Source organism: Mus caroli, chromosome 16 (genome assembly GCF_900094665.2).
Source record: "Mus caroli chromosome 16, CAROLI_EIJ_v1.1, whole genome shotgun sequence".
In the NCBI taxonomy this organism is placed as follows: domain Eukaryota; kingdom Metazoa; phylum Chordata; class Mammalia; order Rodentia; family Muridae; genus Mus; species Mus caroli.
Window position 1 is genome coordinate 54,790,081 of NC_034585.1, and position 13,605 is coordinate 54,803,685.

Genomic DNA, 13,605 nt, shown 5'->3' on the forward strand with positions numbered 1-13,605 from the left:
GCTCCCGTTAATCCTCTGTGCCAGGTTTAATAGCACCACAAAATCCATCCCACTTGTGTATCTTGGACTCTATCTCCCAGTCCACGCTTTGTACTCTTCTAAGGCTACACAGTATCCAGACTGTGAATACACAGTATCCAGTATTCCTAGACTGACTTTTCTTTGCCCAAACACTCCAAATCCACGCATGGCCCTGAATCTTTGGAGTTGATGTTTCCTCTTCCTGGAATCTCCTTCTTTGTGCTCTCTACTTTACTGGCTTTTCCCTCAATCGCATCTCACCCATTGCACCACTTCAGAGAAGTTGTCTGCTTTCCTCAGTACCCCCTTGTCTTAGGCAGGGTTTCTATGCCTGCACTAACATCACCATCAAGAAGCAGTTGGGGAGGAAAGGCTTTATTCAGCTTACACTTCCACATTGCTGTTCATCACCAAAGGAAGTCAGGACTGGAACTCAAGCAGGTCAGGAAGCAGGAGCTGATGCAGAGGCCATGGAAAGATGTTACTTACTGGCTTGCTTCACCTGGCTTGCTCAACTTGCTTTCTTATAGAACCCAGGGGACTTCTAGCCCAGGGATGGCCCCACCCACAATGGGCCCTCTCCCCTTGATCACTAATTGAGAAAATGCCTTACAGTTGGATCTCACGGAGGCATTTCCTCAAGGAAGGCTCCTTTCTCTGTGATAACTCCAGCCTGTGTCAAATTGATACACAAAACCAGCCAGTACACCCCGCTTACATCTTATTGGATCAGCACCACGATGCATCATCCCTACAATGCCACACCCAGCCCATCTGAAATATGTTTTTCACTTGTACCTTTCCTATTGACTCCGAATCTCACAACACTCTATTAGAACATGGGGTCTTTCTGTTTTATCTGTCTCTTCACTATACACCTCTCCAACCTTCAATAACATCTCTTGTTATACAGGCATACTAAGCTATATTTATTATCCATGAAGAATACCCTACCTTATGCATGGGTATGCAACAAGCCACCCAGGATTCATTGGAAACTACTTTTCTCTGTGGCCTTGCATCCCAGGGCAGCTCCCATTCCCTCCATACCAACTCTAGACCTACTTCCACAACCTGGAAGTCAGGAATGACCCTCTAGCTTTGGTGGAAATATCTAGCTTTCTTGTATTTCATCTGGAGGCCTTATTTCTTACCATGTTAAAATAAAACAAAAATCCTTCCATTCTTATGGGATAAAAGGCACAAAAATGAAGAGTCTTCTGAGTTTTTACCTGCTACTGAAAAAATAAAAAAAAAAACCAATGTCGTCTACGTGCTTTGTATGAGAAGGAGAGAGAATGGGAGAGAACAGGACCTTTTCACACTGGCTTTCATTATTCATGATGAGAAAAACTTCCTAAGAGCTGATTGCATTCCTCCTGCTTTTTTTTTTTTTTCCTCAACTTCCCACAAAAGGAACTCCACTAGCATCTGACCAGAAAGTATGGCAAGGAGAGATAGTTCAGCAACTCTTACTTTGGGTGACCAAGAAAAGAAATTTAGACGTGGGAGAAAGCAGATTCTTATTCTCTCTCACCCTCATAACTTCTCTCCTAGAACCTTTTCCTTAGCCTGAGGGTACAGCAGTCAAGTTCTTGATCAAGTCTGAGGTGACTACAATGAGAGGCGTTGCCATCAGGAAAGAGTTCCTGCCACCACAAAAACTGAGACAATCCAGTTTCTGGCACCCTGATATGGAACCATAAAGACTGACATATATAATGCACACATTTTGTCACATGCCAACCTTGCTCCATGTCATAAAATACAACTTTTGGGATCAGTCCTCTCCCTCCACCACATGGGTCTCAGAAATCAATCTCACGCTTGATAGCAAACCTTTACCCATTGAGCCATCATCTCCCGGCCTCCACTACATTTTCGAACCATAAGGCTTAGAACTGTGACTAGTAGGCCATTATCCACAGTAGCAGGCATACACAAGAGAAAGGTTCATCTTATTGTGAAGCATGAGAATGTGACTTTGAAAGACGAGTGACAGGCAAGACAGAGCTGGCCTTTGAAGGAAGCAGGAGCGTCAGGAAAACTATATTTTCGGAAGCTAATGAGTTTAGAATATAACCCACTGGAGACAGCCAACTTAATAGAACACGAAGGGATTCATAAAAACTCTGCAGAAGACAGAAACAAGAGAAAGTCTGAGAGTATCAGAGGGAAAGAGTACCAAAGCATGCAGACCAGAAAGCCTCTCTGGAATGAACGGTAGTTAGGAAGGAATAACCAGTTCAAGCTCTAAGTGCTGTGTGTGTGTGTGTGTGTGTGTGTGTGTGTGCTATATGTCCATTTATGTGTGTCTGTGTGCCTATGTATCTACCTATGTGTCTCTGTATGTATGTAAAGATTTAAACAAACAATGGAAGAATTTGTGAAGAATGCATGTCATGTCATGGGTAAGTCTTCCACAAAGATGTAAAATGGAGAGAAGCAGACTTTCACAGGATTCATTATACCTCAACTTAAGGAAGACTTCACTTTTAGGTTTAAGATCGGGATAAAAGTCTTGTCTCAGCATTGCTGGGAATATTAAATTAAATGACACCACCAGAGATCAACATGGGTGCTCCATACACACTCCATGATGCCACCGCACCCCACCCTCATCCCCCAGTGGACATCATCTAGATGCAGGTTAAAGAGATGTCTCAGCTCTGTAAAGATTCATAATTGCATGAAAGCCAACTGGAATGTGTGTGGTGGGCTGACGATGCTTATCATGGAAATGTAGGAAGCGGGGCATTATCCATTTGTGCTTCTCAACGTGGAACGCAGAAATATCTCTAGTAGACGAAAGGGGCTGTGGAATTCAGTTCTCTGACACTGAGTTCTGGAATGAGAAACTTGAGAATTGCCATTTCACAAAAGATGGACTGATGCTTTTTGACTGCATCCCTCTGACAGGGGTGTCTACTCTTTGATTCTCACATTCTTTCTGTATTGATTTCAGACGGGGAAAAAAAAAAGTGCCTGCCACAAGTCTCCTAAAATATTTTCAAAACTGCAGTCCTATTTAGTTTTACCACTAATACATCAAGACATAATGGGATCTGAAAGTGACATTCAAGGACTATGTCAGAACATTTTTCAGGGAAAGTACTATAAGGCAAGGAATGACCACTCCACCCTGTCTACAAGCCTTAGAGGCAGCTTGGAAAAACAGATCAGAGTCATACAGACATTTTCCACAAAAGTTCCCTTGATCCCAAATCGCCATTATCTAAGGTGCCTCTGAAACAGATAGCCTTACTCAAAGTCAAACTAACTATCTAAGGGATTTTTTAAATTTTTTTTTCTTTTCTGATCTTGCTTTCAAAAGCAATCTTTGGTGACACTTAAAGCCTTGATTGATCAGAGCTTCCCAAATATTTCACATCACCATGTCAATAAAAAGATAGCTCCGTGGTCAGAAGCTGGAAGGAAATTCTGGATTTGAAGACCGGGAAAGTCAAATCGTCGGGGTAGCCTAATAGGGAGGCATGGCCATCTGAGGACATGCTGAAGAAGCCTGAAGGTCAGCAGGACAGGGCACTGGAGCCATTAAGGACCTGCTATTTTCTAAACCATCCACTATTCATGGCATTAAGGTGTTTCTCTTAAAAACAAACTTGACTTCTGAATTTGAAATCTACGTGGTTTCTAATAGGCTAGCACCTACCACGTCCTTCCTGTCCCATTACCTTTAAACATAATCCTTCACACCCTGGCTGCCCTTCTCCCGGCTTCCTCTAACGATCCCTAAAAGGCACTTGGAGTTTCTTTAGTTTCTAGAAATCGCTTTTTATAGATTTTTCTTTTAAATCAAAATAACAGTGCACAAGGAAGGAGCTAAGCCCATGAGAGCTCCCTAGGCAACGACCACCGCAAAATAGCAAGTTTCTTCTCTTAAAAATTCACAGCAGCCAAAACTGCAGTTTTCTCACCGTTGCCCTTCAGTCCAAACAAACTGTCTCGGCATTTTGTTAGGTTTAGTTTTATTGTGCCAAGAAAGATTTCTTGGAAAACTCAGTAAGGTAAAAAAGACCCTTCCAGTCTCATTCACCCCTCCTCGCTTACAGACCCTTTCACAAATAATGGTGATCGAGGAACCATGCTCTCCTGTGGGTCTCCCACTGCATAGATTGGGGGGCGATCCAGGAGAGCAGAGTCCTAGCGCCCCTGGGCACCACTCTCCCGAGTTCTCCCTAGCAGCTCGGGGACCCTACAGGAGAGCTCCTGGCCAGTCACCCCGCACACCTTGCTGCCTGGAGGATCTCAGGGCCCGAGGTTTCCTCACCGCTCTGGTGATTTGGCAGAGGACGAAGGGTCTGAGAGTGCACAGAGTCCCCTTCCCTACTCCGCAGCGGTTGCAGAATCGGAGTGTCTGGGCAGCATCCCGAAACCCCACGCTAGGTAGGGAACGCAGCCTTCCCCGCACCCGGAGCCAAGCAGACCCGCAGCGTGGCCAGCCTCAGAGTTACCTGCCGAGGCCCGAGCTCGGCCACCGCAGAGACATGTGCGGGGCTCTCCGCAGCGCGCTTCTGTCTGTCCCGTGGCGTCTGCAGCATCGGGTCCCGAGCAGGCGGCGAGCGGAAACCTGAGCTAGCGGGGTGACAAGGACGCGATCCCTTCCCCCCACCCCTACCCCCGATGTGGCGGAGGAGCAGAGCGGAGCGAGGCGCACTGTGGCCCGGAGGCTGAGACCGCCAACGTTCCCCTTACAGCTCTCAGCTTCGGACCCTGGGTCTCCCGGCGGCTGCGTGCGACGCCGCGGGAAGCTCCACCTTATTGCTAGCGCCAGATGCTCGGTGGCCGCCGCCCCCAAGTTCCTGCTGAAAAGTGCTGCCGGGTGGCTGCGGGTGGGCTCGGAGACCCCCCGGGGCGGTAGCTGTGCTCTCTGGCTCCTACCTTTAGGGCGGGGTGGTCACCAGCCGCTTGCTCTCAGTGGGAGTCCCCGACAGGAAAATCACTGCGAAGGGAGGGCCGGGAAAGGGCGGCGGGTGGCTTCAGGACAAGGTAGGAGGATTGATTTCCAGAGCCAAGAAGACACTCCCATCCTGCCCGGGTTTGTTGGGAAAGCTGCGGGGGAGCAAAGGCGGGAGGCTGTAAGGGGCTCTCCTTCCAGGCGCTTATGGGAGGCAGAAAGCAACAGAGTTTAGTTTCACCCTGGACTGTCTGTGACATCAGACCCAGTGGGTAATTTGGTCTCTAGCTGAAAGGGAGAGGTGTTCACAAAGCTACATAATTTCCTGCCTCTGCTCTTCAAAGACAAAAGTGTTAGAGGAGTAGGTGTAAACATATAGTTCATCTTATATTTTTAAAAAGACCTTACCTCAGAAAGAATGAAGGGGCACTTCTTCATTCCTTCCCTCATGTCTTTTTTCCTTTTCTTCCTTCCTTCTTCCCTCCCTCTCTCCCTATCCTTTCTTTCTGTAGCCTTCACTAGGAAAAAGTTTGTATTAAGAATGCCCTCGCTGGGCGGTGGTGGCGCACGCCTTTAATCCCAGCACTCCCGAGGCAGAGGCGGATTTCTGAGTTCGAGGTCAGCCTGGTTTACAGAGTGAGTTCCAGGACAACCAGGGCTACACAGAGAAACCCTGTCTCGAAAAACCAAAAAAAAAAAAATGTCCTCGGACTTGCATAGCTCTAAATGTTTTTTAAAAATCAGTGTCTGGTCAAATACTCACATGCAATCAAATGACCTCCCCCCACCTCCGGGAGAGAAGCGCTCCTGTCTGGAAAGAAAGGAGCTGGGTGCAACTCAAAGCTGACAGTGTGTGGCAGCGAAGACCTTCCACTAGTGTGATGGACCTTCTAGTATTTTTCTTAATTATACCAACAGCCCTAGGAAATTGCACTTGTTTTTCCAATCCAAACATGGAAAGGGCTCAAACCATTCCGATTCTTACCCTTTCTACAGATTACCTTTGTCATAACTCACATAGATTTTGTAATTATATGCTTGGCTCTTGGAACATCAGGGTAGTCAAAAAAAAAAAAAAAGTCCTGGAATTTGTCCATCTAGATAAATTTTCTGGAGAACTACCACAAATTTTTAGAGTTTCTGCTGAGTTCTCTCATGCTCTCTTCATGATCTTCAAAATGAAACCTGCATTTTGCTTTATTCCTTCTGACCCCCTAGGTTTTGTGTGCTCGATTTGTTTTTGACAGCACTTCCCTGTGTAATCTAGGTTGGCATGGAAATCTCCGTTCCCTTTTTTCAGACTCTGAAGTACTGGGATACCCATCTGTGTAGTGATGCGATGGGGAGGGGCATTCCTAGATTCTCCTCCGTTTTGTTGTGTTGTTGCTTTTATATAAGGTGTTTTTTGTTTGTTTGTTTTGTTTTGTTTTTATCTTGCTGTGTAACCAAAGCTGGCTTCTGACTCTTGATAATCCCCCTGCCTCATTCTTCCAAATGCTGATACTACCTGAATACACTATACTCCTAGATTGTGTGTGTGTGTGTGTGTGTGTGTGTGTGAGAGAGAGAGAGAGAGAGAGAGATTGATTTACCATGTGGTTGCTGGGAATTGAACTCAGAACCTCTGGAAGAGCAGAGAGTTCTCTAACCAATGAGCCATCTGTCTAGCCCCACTGTCTAGATTTTTTTTTTAATCCTGCAAAGAAATATGCTAAGGGAGGAGGATAGGAGCTGCACTTAGGTAACCACTATGACTTTGCATATTCTGCAAAGATTGGCTGTAACCTACTCACCTGCCTTGGACTCCTCCGACTCCTTCAACAAACCGCTAGCTCCAAAAATATTTACATTATGATTCACAATAGTAGCAAATTTACAGTTAAGACGTACCAACAAAAACAATTTTATGGTTCGAGGCCAGCCTGGTCTACAGAGTGAGTTCCAGGACAGTCAGAGCTATACAGAGAAACCCTGTCTCCAAAAACAAAAACAAACAAACAAACAAACAAAATTAATAATAATAATAATAATTTCATGGTTAGGGTCACCACAACATGAGGTTTACAGCATTGGGAATGTTGAGAACCATTGGTCTAAAGAAAGGATCGGGAAACTGGTATTTCTTCTGGAGGTCCAGGTAGACTGCGCAAACCAATCCTATTCAAGCCCAGCTTTTTGCAGCATCGTTGGTGGAAGACTTTCTGAGAGAGGAAACCAACTCGTACGTGAGTGTGAGTGCTCACACTACAGTAGTTGTGTTAGATCACAGTCAACCAACCCCAGGACTGAAAATACCCAAAAAGTGACAAGCTAACTCTATATAACACATTAACTTAGTAATAACTTTTAACAGTTTGCTTCTTAAACACTTCTCAAAGCTTGGGTTTTTCAGTTTTGTGGAGTTGTTTCTTGTTTAGACCAGGTCAGCCTTGAACTCAAGAGATCCGCCTGCATCTGACTCCCAAGTGCAGTGATTAAAGGCAAGCACCAACACCCAGAGGGTCATTCAGCTTTAAATAATGTCTCCCTCAAGGCTGAGCCTGACTGAAGAAGCTGATTCTATTTCCATTTAACCCTCCCACAGCTTAAGTGAATATCCTGCCTGTTCTATCATCTAGCTGTCATAGGGTCTTATCTCCTGTGAGCACTTGTTCCAAGAGCAAGTACTTCTCAGAAAGAATAGCCACAGTGCATAAATTGTCTGTATTGTGACTTAAAAAGTAGGACTATAATGTGGGAAAGCTATTACATTTGCAAACTTCAGTCTTAGTGGGAGCACCATACTTTCCCAAAGTCTATCAGACCGAGGTCTCAACTATATTTATGTATGTATACTTATCTGCTGTAATAATTTTTCCAGTTTGAAGATTCACACATGAAAAGGGAATTTGAGTCTATAATTGACATTTTTACTCTGAAAACAAGATTATCCAGTAGTACACAGCCTAAACACAGTTTCATAGGTATAATAATTTAGTCTTAAGAACCGGATTTTCTCTCTTTCTATAAACTAGAGAACAGATCCCAACACTTTCCATGAACATAACATGTAGAACATGAGGTTGGTGGAAACAAATTAATACACAGTCAACCATTGCTAATTAATAGTCAATTAGTACCCAGAAAATACAAAGATTTGTTATGAGTCTGTAAAAAAAAAAAAAAAAAAAAACCATGAAGACAGAGCCTTCATCACAAGTAATTTGTATAATTAATAAAATGGCTCACAAACATGCAAAATTTCCAAGGTTCTTTTAATTACATTTACCTATTTCCTATGTGAGTACAAGTGGGTACATGTGGACACCAGTGAAGAGCTTAGTGGAGTGGGATATGTCCTTCGACCGTAGCTTGGCCATAAGTACCTTCATCTTCTGAGCCATCTCACCAGCCACCTCAATGGTCAATGCCCTCAGACCTGCATATAGCTCTGAATGCTTTTTCAGCAGCAGTGTTTGTCAAATAACTCATTGTTTAACATTCAACTCACAGCCCCAGCCTGTCAAATACTAACACATGTCAAATGACCCCCCCCACCCCACCTCCCCATCCCCACCCCCTGCCGCCCCAGGAGAGCAGAGCTACATACTGGGAGGAAAGGAGCCGAGTATAACTCAAAGCTGACAGTGTGTCAAGTGCTGTAGCAAAATCCCTCATCTGTAATGGACCTTCTGGTATTTTTTTAAATTATACCAACAGCTCTAGGAAGTGTGTTTTGCTTGTCTGTGTGTAAATAAGTAAGCACACTTCATGTGACCATGGTGTGTGAGGAGCTCAGAAGAGGGCACTTAATTCCCTGGAACTGGGGTTAAGATGGAATGTAATCCACCATGAGGGTTCTGGGAATTGAACTGAGGTCTCTGAAGGAGCAATAAGTGCTATCAATGACTGAGCCATCCCTTCCTTAATGGTCTTAAATACCAACAATGTTCCATTAAAAAAAAAATAAACAATTAGAAATAATTTTTACAGAAACTAAAAGATTCCTGGAGTCCACTTTTGTCAAAAAAAAAAAAGTGTCAGAAGAATAATCATGGAATTATAAAGTGGTACTTCCTTTTGAGAGAACAATTTGGTGATTGCTACTAAATGTATAAGGTTACTTCAGGTTTGGATTTCAAATCCAAGAGACTGGCTTGGACGGAGGAGGAGGAAGATGGATGGGAAAGAGTGTAGTTTTCTCAGTGGGTGTTTAGCTATGCTGATCAACACAGGAACAAACTTCTGGTTGCTGTGTGGTTCTTTCTCACTAAAACTCAGAAATGCTGGAGTCCTTTCCTAGAGTCAGAGGAGAAAAGCAATCCCCCAAACAGCAACATAATGAGGTGCATTGTCTGACTAAGACCAGCTTCGCAAACGCCTTAAAGAGACAGACGGACTACAGCTCTGGTGGCAAGTAGTAAAGCTTTACTGATTTCTTCAGCTTATAAACATGGGGTATGACTTGGCAATTTTTGCTCAAAAAAAATAACATCTTTACTTAGTTACACCTGGCACACAATATTATCATTTTTGGAGTCATTGTCTCATACAAGAACATTCTTCATTAGAAGGAACTGTTTATTAGCAGATCCAAGGACATCTTCCTCTCCGAGTAAATATTAACTCTTGACTAGGAACAAGACAAAACTCTGTCCCACAGAAAGTTATGTTAGGATATCCCTCCCTTCCAGGAGGGATGGCCCCTGAACTTTCCCCCAATTAATTGCTCTGACCCTTTCAGGTCAGAACCAAAGGGAAGCCATTGTTCTTCTTATTCCACCCTTTTTTCTTTAATTAAATGAATATGGGAGGCAGATGATCCTTTTCCACCGCAAGTTTTAACTTCTTCATTTCAATCAAGCTTTTATGAGTCCGTTGCACTGCCCCACGAATTAAATAGGGAAATAAAATATATCCCATTATTAATAATCCTGCCATAATTATAACACCATTTATCCAATTTTTAAAAGATGTAAAGGATGGAAAAGCAGATTTAAGAGCATCAACAAAGGTTTTAGTCTGTTCTGCGATGCTAATATCAATTTTTGGAGTGTTCATAATATCTTGAATATGTTTTTTTAACTCGTCTAAATCAAGGGACATATTAGAATTATCCCACACTCCTTGTAAATGGTTTTGTATCTTATCCCATGAGAACTTAGTATCATCATATGGAACTGGGGTAACACAAATGGTCTTAAATTCAGCGTGACAAATGAGCAATTCTCGGGTAGCCATAATCTGCAATTGACGACCCAATAAATCAACTGTATCCTTTAAAGAATTCACTCTCATTTCAATTTTTTCATCCCATTCTTCTTGAGCATATAAGGCTTTTGTAACATTAATAGCCAAGCCATTAACTTATGCTGCAGCATGTATACTTTGCACTAAGGACACCGAAGCAATGGCCGTTACCGTCATAGCAACTATCAAGGCAGCTATTCCTGCTATAATCATGCCTATGGCCCTTTAGATCGCAACGACAACTCTGTGGTTGCATGCTCAAGAATTGCTAGGCCTTTATCATCATACCAATCCTTAGTCAAATTAACTGGTAAATAAACATAATCAGGTTGCTTAACAATCAAAAAATTACTTAAAGTAGAATTAACACAATTAGTTATTTGACAATTAGTACAGTTAACAGTATTATTATCTATCAAAAATTCCCACTCAAAAAGGCCTATGGTTCTGGAACACATGCAAGTACAAAAACTTCTGTCTTATTTTGTTCGTCCTGAAATGCAATGATATTCCCGATAGGAATCCAGGTGATGTTAATTCTTTTAACTGTTGTCATCCCAAGGGCTGCAATGGCTTTTCGTAATGAAGAAAAATAAGTTTTATTATTTTTTGCCCAAATCCCATAAACCAAATTAATAGAATGATGATTAGTATAATCCAAAATATTCCAATCACACAGGTGGTATTAGAGCAAACAGTCTCATTAGCATGGCAATATCTCCAAAAGGGAGAAAAAACAGATTTCGGGAGCAAAACAGTCCTGCATACAGGAATCCATTGTGGATGATGTCCAGGGCCTCTTCTAGGATCATTTAATATTGGATAATAAAAGTCCAGGTCCCAATGTATGCCTGCCTTAAAATTATTGTCCCAATCATCTTGTATGTTAACTTGTTCACAATTTTCAGTCAAGTTCTTGCCAAAACACAACAAAGATCCTTCATATTTACCAGAATAATTTAAAAAGGCATGAAATTGTAATATATGACCATCAGAATACTGTCCTAAATATTTGGTTTGATTGACATAAACAGGAATATCTACAGTCTCATCCCAAGAGATGGGATGAATTATAGGTGGATTTGGAACATACGCCCAATAAACTTATGCAGAGCAGCCTCGATATAACATCCAGATAATGCTAATCAACATGGCAATCAGCTGCATTCAATCCTGTGCTGTCATAGAAGTTATCATTCGAGGTTCCTGGCGGTGGCACTGAAGGGAAAGACAAGACATCTGTCTTCTTAATTTTCCCATCTTGTTTTTTGGCATGGTGTACACACCGGGATGGCAACCACCGAGGGGAAGGTGTGTCTGTTGGGGAAACACAAACATACCCACGGCCCCCATAAGAGTACAGGATCTGGGCTGTGTAATGAGCCATCCATTGGATCTTTCCAATAGACTAAAGGTTTTGTTTTATCTTCGGGATGCCAATGCCTGTCAGCTGCAGACAACCCATCAGCACCCAAATTTTTAAAATTTAAAGCAAATAAGGTATAAAAAAGAAGAGATTTTGGAGTATTCTTAAATCCCCATGTCTCCCTTTTTAATTTCTTGAAATGAGCCTTTAAAAGACCATTTGCCTTCTCAACTATTCCCTGTCCCTGAGGATTATAAGGAATTCCCATTTTCAAAACAATGGCAAATTTCATACAAAATCTTTGGAAAGCTTTACTGGTATAGGCTGGTCCATTATCAGTCTTAATGAACTTTGGTATACTCAAAATAGAGAAACATGACAAAAGATGTGTGCAAACATGAGAAACTGTTTCTCCTGTTAATGCATTAGCAACACAAAAATGAGAATAAGTACCAATAACTACATGAACATAAGATAATTTACCAAATTGTGGAACATGTGTAACATCCATTTGCCACAAATCATTAGGCTGTAAACCTCTGGGATTTACACCATAATGAGATACAGTCAAGAATGGAGAGCAAGAAGAACATTGCTTTAAAATCATTCTAGTTTGCTCCTTAGCGATCTTATGTAGGAGCCTTAAGGTATGAGTACAAAGATGAATTTTATAGTGACCACCACATTTAGCCAAAACAATAGGATCCAAAACTAAAGCTTCTCCTATCAAAGTTTTGTCAATACAATCTTTGCTACAGTTAAAGGTCCAGGAGGATCAGGATGAGCTTTTATATGACCAATATAAATAGAATTTTTTTTCAAGCAAGAATGGTGTTTGTGCCACACCACCTCCAATAGGATCTGTGTGACAAGTTCCACAGACTGAGGCAATTGACCTCAAAAGGCCCTGTAGGTGTATGAGTCATATTAAAAATCAACAAATGAAAAGGCAAAGAATCATCTATATAAGTAACAAATTGTTTTTCAGTAGCTATTTTCTACTTGTAAGGCCAACAAGTTAAAACTCAAAGAGAGGTAGGATCAACACTCCCCCTAAGAATATCAAATAAGGGTTTCAATTCTCCTGTAGTAAGCTTTAAATAAGGATGAAGCCAATTAATACCACTTAACAGTTTTGACAATCATTTAATGTTTTTAAATTGTCCCTATGAATAAGTATTTTCTGAGGGAAAGCAGCTTGATCTGTAAGCCTAAAACCTAAATGATTATAAGCATCTTGAGTTTGCACTTTTTCTGGAGCTATTTGTAATCCTTTATCAGATAATGCCTGTTGTAAATTTCTATAACCTAGAAGCAAGTTCTGAGGATCGTTCCCTGCTAATAAGATATCATCCATGTAATGTATAATGTATATTATTGGTTATTGTTGTCTATTAGGCTGAATGGCTTGTGCCACAAATTTTTGACATAATGTAGGACTGTTAGCCATGCCTTTTCATTGGATCTTTAAAATAAATAGAAAGAACACTGAAAGCAAATCTTTCACAATCCCGAGAATGCAAAGGAATAGCAAAGAAAAGATCTTACAAATCTACTGCTATTTTATAATATCCTTTATGAATGTCTCCAACTGCTTGATTTTTTAAGATATCAAAACACTGACTACAGCACACAATTCAATTATCTGTGCCGAAGCAGGAGGAAACTCCAAAGAATAAACATGTGATCCAATCACATATACTTCTATCCCATAGAAGGGCTGTTTATAAATACAGTAGATGTATTCTTTATGGGATGCATGCGTAAAATTACAGGAAATACAAAAGCATGCATAGAAACAATTTTAACAACTTATCTTTTGTGTAATGATTATCAATTTTACCTAAAATATTTACTATGTAAGAGACCAAATGTCAATATTCTGCAATAACCAAATTAATTGCTGTTTGAGACAAGAAATAGACATCTCGCCGGGTGTGGTGGCTCACGCCTTTAATCCCAGCACTCGGGAGGCAGAGGCAGAGGCAGGCGGATTTCTGAGTTCGAGGCCAGCCTGGTCTACAAAGTGAGTGCCAAGACAGCCAGGGCTACACAGAGAAACCCTGTCTCG

At 41.8% G+C, this 13,605-nt stretch overlaps 1 protein-coding gene across 4 annotated transcripts in view; it reads right to left on the bottom strand.

Moving 5' to 3' along the window:
• The window catches only part of St3gal6 (ST3 beta-galactoside alpha-2,3-sialyltransferase 6), a 66,724-nt gene that overhangs the window by 51,075 nt on the left and 2,044 nt on the right, over nt 1–13,605 (bottom strand). Inside the window, exon 1 of one of the 4 annotated variants that reach the window (XM_021184849.2) lies at nt 4,924–5,151. The exons of 1 other annotated variant lie outside the window; for it this stretch is intronic. The gene's annotated coding sequence lies outside the window, so the exon portion shown is untranslated. 2 more of the 4 variants (XM_021184850.2, XM_029470276.1) reach the window with 2 other exon arrangements.